General features: G+C 40.2%; 1 long non-coding RNA gene across 3 annotated transcripts in view; it reads left to right on the forward strand.

Moving 5' to 3' along the window:
- Positions 1 to 7,372: 7,372 nt before the first annotated feature.
- The window catches only part of LOC116230392 (uncharacterized), a 147,058-nt gene continuing 141,162 nt past the window's right edge, over positions 7,373 to 13,268 (forward strand). For all 3 annotated transcript variants that reach the window (XR_016469160.1, XR_004167222.2, XR_016469164.1), the window contains exon 1: positions 7,373 to 7,442. This is a non-coding gene — a long non-coding RNA (uncharacterized LOC116230392). The remainder of the gene's footprint in view (positions 7,443 to 13,268) is intronic.

Below are 13,268 nucleotides of genomic sequence, written 5' to 3' on the forward strand. Positions count from 1 at the left end.
CAGGTATCCTAATACAGAGTTGGTTTTTTGCGGGTTTGCTGGGCAAAATTGTAGATAATATCTGAAGTAAGTTTTGGTTGTTGGGGAAGTGGTGGATAATCGCATGGTGGATCTTTAATTTGTTTCTTCAATTAATATTTAGACTTTCTTATGCTTTACTTTGTGAAGTCCTACTCTCACTTACGTGAACATAGTAGTACTATGTCTATTAGATTATTTTGTAAAAATTGAAGATAATTTAGTTTATTGTACCTTGTTTTGTTAAATGCAATTTCTAATGAAATAGTAGCAGTTTCTACGATGATCTATTTATTCATTGTAGCATTGTAGTATTAGAATTAGGGTAGTATGGTTAGGTTGTGGTTGGACTTAATGATCTTGAAAGTCTTTTCCAACCTGAGCAATTCTATGATTCTATGTGTGCATTTTAAAGAAACCTACAGTATATAGTGAGAGCATGCTAACTGGCCTGTGAGCCTTCAAAGCAATTGCTGTAACTGAAATCTACATAAATAGAAAACTGTACATTAAAATACCTCAGTGATTTCACTATTAGCAAAATTAATTGACAAAATTAACAATATGTCTTTTCTCAGAGAAGTGGAAAAAAGTAATCAAGCATAGTCTAGTGAAGTTGTTTATTTTGATAGGAAGTACGAGCTGTGCTTTCCAAAACTGGAATACTTTCCAGTATCCCACCCCACTCTGAAATTCAAGTGAAGGGCCAAAAAGTGTTGGCCATGCAAATCTGCTATTTGTCCTAGACAATTCAGTTTCTCTCAGCCCACTATCAGGTACAGTAACTCACCAAATTTGTTGTTAACAGTATGTTCTCAATTTTTAGCTTGATTTAATGTGCTTTCAGCTCTTGCTTTTTGTTATACCTTTTCTTGCTAGATTAAAGATCCTTTTGGTGCCTGGTATTTTCTCTCCAGAAGGTGCTTATCTGTGGTAATCTACTCACTGCTCAATCTTCTTCTTGATAAGATAAACAGATTGAGCTCTTTAGTTCTCTCATTGTAAAATATTTCCTCCAACCTAAAATAGTTTTCTGCACATTCTCCTCCTTTTTTAATGTCCTCTATGTTACATGCTTCTCAAATCTAAAAGGGAGCAATGTACCACAAAAACTGCTTTTTCTCATACCTTCCATAAGGAACATTAGTAACGCAATCATAAAATCACAGAGTCATAGAATGGCCTGGATTGAAAAGGAACTCAAAGATCATTTAGTTTCAACCCTGCCATGTGCAGGGTTGCCAGCCAGTAGACCAGGCTGCCCAGAGCTACATCTGGCCTTGAATACCTTCAGCGATGGGGCATCCACAACCTCTCTGAGCATCCTGTTCCAGTGCGTCACCACCCTCTGAGTGAAAAACTTCCTCTTAATATCTAACCTAAACCTCTCCTGTCTTAGTTCAAAATCATTTCCTTTTGTCCTATCACTATCCACTCTTGTAAACAGTTGTTAATGACCCTATGGAAACCTCAAAATAACTAGAAATGGATTTCTTCCAACAGCATTCATGTATTAAGCAGCCAGGCCAGTTGAAGGCATCTGATTCTTACTGCTCCGCTTTCTCTTGAAAGAGAGGGGAAGCGGAGCAGCAGTGTGTGTGCAGGAATGGCCATAATGTGGGACTTAAATTTGGAAACCTGGAAATTCTCTGGGCTGGGTAGGAATTGTGGGTAGCACCAGGACAAAACTAGGATCATATCATGACCAGCCCAGCTCTGCTAAAGCTGGAGGTGTACCAATACCATAGTGATTTGGGGGTTTTAAGCACATCCAAAACTAAGCAAAGAAAATATTTGGATGCTAAGATTATGTATGCAAAGCAAGCTCCCCTTTCACTGTGGATCTTTTTTGGGTTGTCCCCTGGTTGGTGTGCCCAGCTCTGGGATAGATAGTGCCCCTTCTCCAGTGAGCCCTCACTTCCATGGCCAGCACTTCTTGCCCCAGTAAAATAGAGAGAAGCAGGAGTGCTGCATGTCAATCTATGTGTTCTTGCTGCAGCTTATAGCTAGATGGCTTCTAGCAGGGTGCTCTGGACACAAAGGCAAGGAGCTGGAATCATGTGGTGCTGCAGCCTTCCTGAGGAAGGGAAGGTTTATCCTGGCTATGCAGGGGAAGGTTAAAAAGCAGAAAGAAACTGCTTCCCCGCTTGCAAAAGTCACTCAGACCCCTTGTTTCAAACCAGCATGATACTAAGTGGTGTTGCTAGATTGTCCAGGAGTCAAATATTATTAGTCACCAGAAGTTAAAGAAAAAATTGCAATTTGCCCAACTTTGATAACTGTCTCACTGTAAAATAAAATTGCATATAATAATTGTAAATTCTATATAATGATGAAAAACAGTTATAGGGTTAGTAACAAGAGTAGAAAGATAAAATAGATACTAATTAATTTTATCTTTAACCTATATACCTGATGGAATCATACTGCCTTTTTTAAGTTGAAGTGAATTAAAAGCAAATTCCTCTTGCTGCAGCCTTACAGAAGGAATCTGGCCTCTTTACGCTCTGTACCTGCTGGTCTCCATGTGGGCACAAGAAGCTGCCCACAGAGAGTTCACTGCATGGCAAGGACCTGTATAGCCAGTAATTTCTGCATTCTCGTAAGGGAATATTATATATGGTGAAACAGGTGGCATTCATATGTTCAGCTACTGAAGGACCAAGTAAATGATGTGTTGGAATTTCAATATTTGTCTCTGACCAAACAGTCATGGTTCAATAGTTTTTCCAAGCTGTTTAAAAAAAGCTATTTAAGAATTTGTTAATACCTCATTTAAAGCTTTCATCCCTCTGATGTGTTGACAAGGGGTCAAGCTTAGAGGCAATGTCATAAACAAAAAGATATGAATATTCAGCATACAGAAGTATTCATTAATGACTCAGAAGCTAGCAACTCTTGCTACTAATTGGATATTTTTGTGCAGAAGGATTGTAGTTATGGGTTCCATACAATGTAACTTATTTTCATTCTGCTGCTTGCTAGACTATTTTTTGGCAGGAAGAACTCATTAATCAAAATTTTTCCTTTTGGAAATGACAGCATATTTGGAGGGTGGGGAGAGAGGAGGGCAGGTAGAACATGCATCTGAAATGCCAGAGAGATGCTATGCTGATTCTTGTTATACCACAGAATAGTAAAAGAAATGTAAGAAGGAGGAAATCCTCAGTTCTACTGCTCCTTATTTCAGTGCATAGTTGATTGAACCCATCTCTACTTCTGTGTGGGAAATACGAAGTTACATTTTGTATCATCCTTCCTATATCTGCTACTATTTTTCGTTTTTTTTATGTGTTTTTTTTCCCCACTTTTTTTTTCCTTTTTTTTTAAACAATGCAGCTAAATCCAGTCTGTTTACTATCACAGCATTTTAGTTAACATTTTATTTTCTTGGCTGATGCAGAATTTGAATTGTCTGGGAGTTTTTGTTGGAGCCAGGATTTGTTGGAAGCTGTGGGTTTGGCAGGTGGTTGGGATCTCATTCCTGTTGGGCAGAACAGGTCCCTTCTGCATGGCATGCTGGACCTTTCCAGCTAGCAGAGGCAGTGCAACCCAGAGAGCAGACTGCAGAACAGCAGGGCACATGGAGTACCTAGAAATAGACAATCACTATGTATATGCTTAATAATATATAAGGGAAGACTGCAAATGTTTCCCTGTCTTTCTTCCCCTGGGCCAAGGACTCTATTAACTTTTTATTGTTCTTGAGTATGAAATAGATGTAATTGAAATAGATAAGGAAGATGTCTCCACCCTTTTATATGATTAAATTATATATTCTGTGAAACAATTTTCTTGGTACAGAAAGCTTGGTATTTAAACTCTTTTTGTTTACTCTATATCATAGGCTAACAGAGATTTCATGTATTACTACTGGAAGAATCACGTTTTACTCTGCTCTGACAAGGCCAGATTGATCTGTTTTCTGAGCTAATAAAAACATCATTGGCCCTGTCTGCTAGCATACTTTACAAATACTTTCCCATATTGTAATATTTACTATCCTATATAGCTATGCAGAAGAGAACTCCAGCCACACTACTGTAAATCAGTTTAATACACAAACTCAAAGCAGTTGCTGTTTATGAGACAGCTCACCTACCACTCAAACTTCACAGACATTATTAAAAGCAATATGATGTGCAAAACTTTGGTGGAGAATGAATTTGTATCTGTAATAAATAGTGGAATAATGGAATGGATGGCTGTCCATACACCTTAGAAGACTGACTGCAATGGCAGCACTTTCTGAAGAACATTAGAGAAATTAATTCAGATGTCCTTTTGATTAACCAGCTTCTCAAAGTCTAGCATAGACTCTTTGGAAGGAAATGCATCCAAGGAGGATGGAGAATTGTTTCTAATGGAGGTAATCTTCTAATAAATTACTTCTGACCAAGGGGAGACTTGGAGGGGCAGAGTAATCCCAGAGTAAAATTGATTTAACTTCACCATTATTCTCAGGAAGGCTCTGGGATTGAAGTTTCAAAGAGCTGTATGTGATGTTTTTAAAAGGTTTCAGCAGGCTCTTAAACTCCTGTATTCTTAAATAGGTGCTCTGGATTCCCGTGAGATTCCCATACCACGTACAAGACATATGCAACATTTTCGTGTGTATAAAAGCAGGTGATATTTGCTTTTTAATAAGGATACAAGATGCAAAAATACTTTTTTTTTTTTTTTTTTTTTTTTTTTTTTTTAGTAGAGTTCTATCACTTTCCAATTAGCAACAAGCAGATTTTTTTGAATTTTTTTTGTCAATTTGCTTAGCCACATGTGTGTAAAGGTTTGTTGCTTTCAGCTGGCTCCTAGCAGACGCAGCTGAATGTTGGAGATGCCGTAGGCACCCTGTCTGATGGAAGGGGACAATCTCTTCCCACATGCTCTAGGTCTGGTGTGCAGTGTGCTAGGTGAATGAGCAAGACTCACGATGTAGCTAGCTGCCCTCGCTGACTTGTGCATAAAAAGAATATGACTCTGCAAACCACGAGAACCAGCACCTTTTTCATTGGGATACAAGAAGGAAACTTGAAATTGTCATTTTTCAACAGAACATACTGATTTGCATTACAAGGCTGGGAAGAAAACATGCATTTCATCTGCTATGACAGTTGGTTTTCTGAATTACATATATCAGCCATATTAGCCCAGCGACCTTTGCCAGAAGAGGACCAAAGATTAGGAGTATTATTCTTGCAGATCGGGGACAACACACGGCTCTGAATTTCTGCGTTATTTTTTGCACTTCAGTGGCATTTTTAAATGTGACAGCTGTGAATTAGCTCAGCTATTTACCGTATGGGTTGCACATGGCTCACTGATGGGGAAGGTGCAATAGATTTTTTTCTTCCCTTCACTTATTTGCTATCCACCAGGAAAGCTGCCACAGCCAAATATAATAGCGGTCACGGGCCTATAAGATTCTGCTGATCTATTTGCTTTGCTAATTTCTATATACAGTTATGTTTGCATCTGCTGTCTGTCTCGGCAGGAGGACCTTCCTTTTACAACCGAGTGTGATTGTGTTATATGATAATGAAGATGAAGGAGGCTGTGCACCTGAATTCCAGCCCTGGCAGAGTCCTAGGCTCACCCCTGTGAGCTGTTGTTTGGGTGCTAATGGTGCTTCTGCCTCTCACATGCTCGGCTTGATTGGTGTTCCCTGCTGGATTTTACTCTGTAATGAGCAGTATTACATGGTGGGAAGTTCACGTAGCCCCTGCACCACCACTTTGTCTTCCTCAGTAGGTAAAGGGAAAAAAAAATCCAGCTTTTATTTCCTTAAACGTCTTTCTATATTCTTGAAAATTTTGCTTGAAAATTTAAATGTTGTTGGCTATCTTTGCTGTAGTAGGCAGAAACAAGTTGTCTCTTAGGCTATGCTGGCAAGTCTGTGGGGAGGACTGTACAGGGGGCAGGCAGGAGGGACTGGAATCTGTTGGGAGTGCAGGCAGGCAGGGAGCAGTTGCAGCCTCATGCCCTATGCTGGGTGAGAGTGGAACACCAGCAGACTCCTTGCTCCCCATTTGGTCCCACAGCAGGCTGGGTACTGCTGGGGCAGGATGAGAACTCACCTGGGCTGGGCTTGGCCACCCTGTGAATGCTGCATCCCCTTCCTTGATATAAGGAAACCTACAAACTATCAAGGTATTAGGCAGGGGAGAGAGATTCCTTTCTACAGACACAAAAATGTCTCACTGTTGCTTTCTTTATCAGCCATGAAAACCTCCATGTTCTAGTTCACACTGGCCAGGTTTCCCTGTGCATGACAAACAGCATCTAAGGGTCTTAAAATATGGGCATGTTTTCCTCCTGAGCTCCTGGAAAAACGTAGACTTCCCTTTTAGGCCCTAACCTCAGCAGCACGGCTGCAACACTGTTGTCTAGGCTTAGTCACGTGGCTATCTTGCTTTATGTGTCCTGGGTTGGAGGCACAAAGTAGAAGATTGGTGTGGAAATAAGTCTTCTGAGGCTTAGTGCCTTGACAAAAGCATGTTTACACACACATCCCGTCCGACTGTTAGAGAGTAATCTCTTTTAATTTCTGCAATACCTCCCATTCAGTTATGCACAGTCACCACCGATTCAGTTATCATGGAAAATCCTTTTCCTTCTGCCCCCTCATATTGCTGAAATCCAATTTTAGCCTGGAAAAAGATTTAAAGGATTTACATGGGCAGGGCAGATTTTTTGACAGAATGGTCGAGAGCTCCATCCTGGAACAGGGCCTGTCTGTCAGCTGAACCACTACAGCATGTGTAATTTTTATGTATTAGTGAGTTGGCACCTTTCTCTGGCATCTTTTTCCATACAAAATTAGCCCAGCATATGGGTAGTGTAAATTGGAGGACATAAGTTTGAGTAATCAACAACTAGTGACCATGTTAATTGGCTTCGCTGTGTCTGTAGAATGGAATCACCTCAGCTGTTTTTAAATAAGCAAATTACAAGGGCTGCTCCAAAAGTAATACCTCCAATTTTATTATGTTGGCCCATGACACCACAGGCAGACGTTGGTATGGCAGCAGAAGTTGAATCTTCCCACCAGTATTCTATTACACTTTGTTACTCTGTGACAGGTGGTAGCAGAGGGACTGTCTGACATGGAAGTGTATACGCAGCAAAGGTGTGTCACTGAATTCCTCCATGTGGAAAAAATGGCACCCACTGACATCCTTGGTACTTGCTGAATGTTTATGGAAATCTATATGGTAACTTTTGAGTCATAACCTGAACCACTGATTGAGCACCTGGGGAAAGGACCCTGTTAGCACTAGGAGCACAGGTGAAGGCAATTCAACTGTGTGACTGGAAGAGGTGGAGCCTGGCTGCACCTCTCTTAGACCTCATTTTAGGGCTGACTGCCACTCTGGAAAGGTTTCTTTCTGGAGTTTTCTTCTATGAGCACCAATCTTTAGAGCTGGGTGAGTAGTCTTTTTTTCCTTTCCTTCTAGCACTTTTCTATTCTGTTAGTTCCTTTGTCTTTATCTGTTTTGTATCACCATTCCATTGTGTTCATCTTTCTAATTGTTACAGAAATGAACAGTGGATGTGAGCACGACGAGGTAGGGAGTGGTGCTTTTTCACAGTGACAGTGTGAATGTGACAGTGGGTCACATCCATTTGCGCAGCATGCGGACACTTGTTCACTGCTAGTGAAAGAGTGTAGCTAATGGTGGTGACTGTGTTGAAGATAGTGTTTTGTAGCTGAGAATTTGCTCTATCAGATAGTGTTATTGTGTTCTTAACATGTCTTGTAGTTTCCATGGAAATAAATAGGGAACGTTACTTTCAGAGTAACCTACATATAAAAAATGAGCATCTATGATTTTGAGATTATTTTATTTTAGCAATGACAAATATCTCTAGCTTCCTACTTACTATGGTTAGATTTTACATATAGCCAAGTTTTCTACATGTTGTAATGAATGGCTCAAGCAAACAGGTGAGCTAACATCCTTTTCCTTTGAGCTTTTAGTGTAGTAGGGGTTGATAATAAAGACCAGTGCACTTGGAGGTGTTGAAGTTCTAACATCAAAACAGTAAGGAAAGCAGGAATTGCTGTGCTCGTAAGAGCTGTAAATATCTTGTAAGGCTGAATATCAATTTTCAGAAAATAAAGCTTACTATGAAAAGAGAGCCCCAGGAAGATATATTTTACAACAAGATTTATTTTATGAATTTCTCCTGACGACAGCATTTTCCAACCTTGCCAAGCTGATTTTTTTTTTTTTTTAAGCTGCATGTGTCTTAATGACCCTCATCGTTCCTCCACCTGATAGTTGCTCTGCAGCTCATGGTCACCTCTGGCTCCTGAGCAGGAGTCACCTGTGGTACTAACTAACAGAACAGTGTCAGCAGTGGCTGTGCACTACCCTCCCCCAGTGGTGGTCCCAAATACCAGCTGGCGGAAAGTACCTCATTATTATGGACTGAGCAACTCTTGTGTCTTTCTGAAGTCCTAGGTGCTGCTGGAGCAGGTCAGAAAGGAGGACAAGGTGGAGCGCTGGGCTTGCCTCCCCTGGGGAAGTTGAGCTGCTGCTGTGAGTGGGGTGCTTGTTGCCTTACATGTCCCTGTTCTTAGTGCTATTCCTGCCAAATGCTGTCATTAAGTATTGGTGGCTCTGCTCCTTACTACTTCAATGCAGTTGAACTTTTGTGAAGTGAGTGTAAGTAATTTCAGTCAATTTCTCACTATTAAAAAAAAAAAAAAATAGGGGAGAGGGAAAAGAAGGGATGGGGAGTACTTAGTTCTGAAGAACATAGCATCTTAGAGAGTGTACTACTTCTTTTTTGCCATGCAAACGCAACTCAGTCCTTGTGTTAAATTTTATCATCTGTTTTTTTTGGTGGTTTTTTTTTTTTTTTTTTGGAGTGGGTACTACTGAAAGCAATCTTCCAAATGGGGTGTTTGTTTCGTTTTTGTTAACTGAATTCAGCTGGTCTAAAAGAGTCTGTGTCTTAAAGGACACAGACATGCTGACTGAAAAAAGACAGACCTTTACACTTCTTAGTTAATGAGATCAAAGAGGTCAGTGTTCCTAAAAGACTGGAGGTGTGGGGTAAAGAGTTGGTCTCCAGTTCCCTTACTATTTCCCCCCTTCTCTGTACAGATTTGGGAGTGAAGAGAAATCCTCTCTGTGTCTGCTGTTCTTATTGTGTTGTGGAAGCTGAGATGGAGAGAGAGGTTCTGCTGGTCAGTCTCTCAAATGTGCCTCTGGAGCACTCCTATGAATTCTCTCACTTCTCTTCCAGAAGCCTTTGGCTTTTGGGGGTTGTGCAGGTATTCATAAATTGAGAAGTGGGACCTGTCTGCAGTTTAAGAAGGTGCTGCTTTCATTCCTTGGGCTGGATATTGTTGGAAACATCCAAATAATTTTGCCAGGACGGTATCTCTGATAAAAGCAGATTTTATTCGCGATCGCAATGGCGGGCGTCCCGCAAGCAGGAGCGCACCTATGGACACAAGATGACAGTCTTTATACCCTGTTTTTCCCTTTATCCATCCCCCTGCCCTGTTTCCCCATTGGCTGGGTACTCCAGGTTCACAATCTTATCAGTTTACGTTTGTTGATTCGTGTGTTATCTGGTGTAGCCATCCTGTTGTTTCCAGGATGTCTCGGTGCTCTTCTTGTCGTATTGATATGGTGATTGTCTCGTCTTCGTTAAACAAAGAGCTCCGGGGGGGATGATGCCAGGCTTCAGATGTCTCTTCAGGGCTTCTTCGGCATACCGTGCTTTGTTCTCTGGTTTGATCTCGTGCAGGATCTTCTTGCAATGTGTGTGACAAAATATACATATATACACCTATATACAGAGCGTGCATTCCTGGGAAGGTTTGTCTAGAGGATAAGCGATGTAAACTATCAGAGTTCTTCCCCAAGTTAAGTAGAAGGACTCCCAAAAGGAACCATGACAACAGAGTTCATGAAATAAAAATATTATCCAATTCTAATGCAGAATCAACATTTGATTCCCACAATACGAACAGCAGGTAACTTGTACTTGAGGTGCTGTTCTTGTTGTTTCAGCTATGGGTAAACAAAGGTATTTAATAGATATGTATCCTGGGTGAGAGGTAGCTTCTACAGCTCTAACTCAAAAAAAAAAAAAAAAAAAAAAAAAAAGCAAAAACCAGGAACAAAAAACCCACATTGTTCTGAAGTGGCCATAAATTGTAATTCACGAAGACAGATCATTATTCATAGTAAATGAAAGTGACTGCACTTCTTTCACAAGGTGACAATCATTACTATGCTAAAAACTTTAAGTAATGTCTTAAACAATCTGCTTTTTGATACAAATCTTTATAATGGGTTGTTATGTGTATACATAAGAACATAATGGTGTTGTGAAGGTAGTGGTAACTGTCTAAAGGATTTGAATGGACAAAGTTTTCAAAAGGATAATGCCTTTTATTAGATGTGCAGTTATAGTTGGAGAACACTGACGAATCTTGGTCTAACTGTTCTCTATTGGCCTTTTAGTAATAGTGCTTCTTCAGTGTGATGTTTGTGCTTTTTTTTTTGCTCTTTTATTGTTTATACTGCTGCTTGGATTCCTACTTTAATCATGAACAATTAAAAACGCATTCTTGTTTTTTTTCACATTACACCTCTGTAATTATCTGTGGGAGTAAATCTTTGATAGCTGCCCCTCCAGCCAACTGCATGCTTGCAGTATAGGTTGCCTAGAGACTTTCTATTGCTGCCCACTATTCTCTCTGGTTATTTTTCAGGCGTACTGCTCTTTTCTTAAAATTGATTTGCAGAATACTCCTCACAACTCATGCAATAGGATCAGGACAGTAGTAAATGCTGTAAGTCCCAGCTGGTGTTTTATATCTAGATGATCTGCTCTTTGTTAGAGTCTGTTTGTTACTGTCTGTGTACCTCTGCTGGTGAGCAATGACTTCATCTGCTGTGAATGTGAGTAACCTGATTTTGAGTAATATTTAGAAGAGTCATGGCCACAATCTCCTGTTGACTGCCACAATCTCCTGTTGACTTTGGTACCTGCAAGATATTAAAAAGTAAAGGTGCTAAAATTGCTCCACCACCTGTATAACAATGTCTTAATAACAATCTGGTGATTATGAGAACAACCAGATGGGTAATGAAGCTTCTCAAGCAAACGCAGACTTTAAGGGCAAAAAAATCATGATCTGTACATGTTTTTGACTCTTCCACTGTTTTTGAGAGTTCTTAGATGCAGCACATGCAACAATAATGTGTTCTTGATATTTTGATAAATGAATGAGAACAGCGTCTCATTCTGAATCCTGAACATCAAACACTTTCACTCTTCCTAGTACATAATTTTTAATTCTTTCCAAACAGAGCAGTGCAATTCAGGCGGTGCAGAGCTTGGCAGGTAACGTGATGATAAAGATTGAACAACTTAATTGTGTTTTAGATGGAAAGTGCCAAAAGGAATCAATGATGCAGAAGCCAATAAGAATCATCATTCAGCCAGTCCCAGTCTCGCTTTCCATCACAGAATAGGATGGTTTGTAATTCAGTATTCCTGCATACAATATTTTTCCTTTTTCTTCCATAAAGGTGTTCATAGGAGAAATCCACAAACCATTACAAATATTTAAATTAAGTTTCAGATTCCCTTTATTATTATTCCATCTATGTGAGTACATGAAGTGAGGCACCACTTTTTTTTTTTTTTTAGATTATCAGACTTAGGTTCAATGCATAAAATATATCTGAAATGCCTCATTCAATTTAGTAGTTGCCCATATATCTTAAAGAGAAATTACAAGCAGACAAAGTCTATTTTGGAAGTCACACAAGTTGGAGAGCATTTTCCAATTCTACAGATTTTTATCTGCTTTGTTTTGTAAAGAGAAACTAAGTACACACAAGTTTTAGTAACATAATATTTAGCAGTTTCATGCAGACTAAGGAAGAAGGTTACTGTTTTTTATGTAAACTTAATTTACCCTTCAGGTTACCTGCTTGGTGTTAGCTGAATGCCAAGAAATCTACAATAAGTGAAACAATAATGAAAACAAACACTCCTGAATAATAAATGTAAGTTTCCAGCTGGAGAATGATTTCTGCAGTTTCTTTTAGAATGTAATGGATTTACTTGTCCCAGTGCGAGTTTCTGGTCACCCCCATATAAGTGCTGTTGGAAATAACTGAGTGTATTGTCACAACTCTTCAGTCTTGCATGTGATTTCTTTAATTATATATGCAATGAACTGGATTTCTAGATTTCAATTTTGGTTGCTCAGTAAGTCAGTACAAAAAACAAAGGATGGTGCCTCCATGGGCAGGAATCATTTCACCTGCCTGGTGAAATGGTCTGGGCTATAGTAGCTTGTATGTTCTGTGGGACAGTTTGACAGCAGGGATGGCTGTGAGGTTGGGGTGGCTGCCTTCCTGTGCTGACTCTCAATCCCGTGCCTGTACAAATGCTACGCTGTGCTCTGTACAGGCTGTTTACATGTGAGCGTGCTCTCAGAGGTTCCATGAGACTGGTGCTGTCTTCACTCTTCCTGTATCTTTCTGAATCCTGAAGAGAGAGTTTTGTGTGATCTGTTATGCCAGCTGCCTGGCCTTCCCTGGCCTCCCTGCTGCTTGTGATGAAATAGCAATGCTGTGGCTAGGCTCCAAGGTTACCTTATGGTTCCAGATCCTGTTTCTGGAACAAGCTGAATTTCCTGGTGGCTCAGTGGCATGGTTTTCAGGAGATGTTTACATGATCTCCCCTCTGCTTTGAGCGTCAGCGAACCTCAGGGAGCTTGGAGTGCAGCAGGAATGGTGTACAGCTCTCTGACTTCTCATAGAGGAGCACATCAGCTTTGCCAGGTGTATGCTGACCATGAGAGGGGTCACAGCCAGGTTGGGCAAGTGGCTGCTCTCCAGTCTTGGGCAGCATTGTTAATTCTTACACTTGATTTCCCTAAACTAATTAAATAGCATGGAAACCTGTGCCTTGAAGTGCTGAGTACAAGAGCTGCATTAGTCTGAAACTGTGGGATAAACTGTGTGTGTAATTCTCATTAAAATAGGCAGTCTGCTCAGGTAAAAATCGCAGATGAATGCATGTGGCAGGAAAATGGGAAAAAATCAGAAGGCCAGTAGTATTCTGATCTCATGTGACAACAATTGATGATTCCCTATCCCTATTCCCAACACCAGTCTGAAATAAAATCTTATTTTCATGGGAAAATAACTATAATTTGGTGTTACCTCAGGCTCAAATAAGAGTGAAAGTTGATTTGTTCTGTG

Source organism: Phasianus colchicus, chromosome 9 (genome assembly GCF_987193195.1).
Source record: "Phasianus colchicus chromosome 9, bPhaCol1.hap1.1, whole genome shotgun sequence".
In the NCBI taxonomy this organism is placed as follows: domain Eukaryota; kingdom Metazoa; phylum Chordata; class Aves; order Galliformes; family Phasianidae; genus Phasianus; species Phasianus colchicus.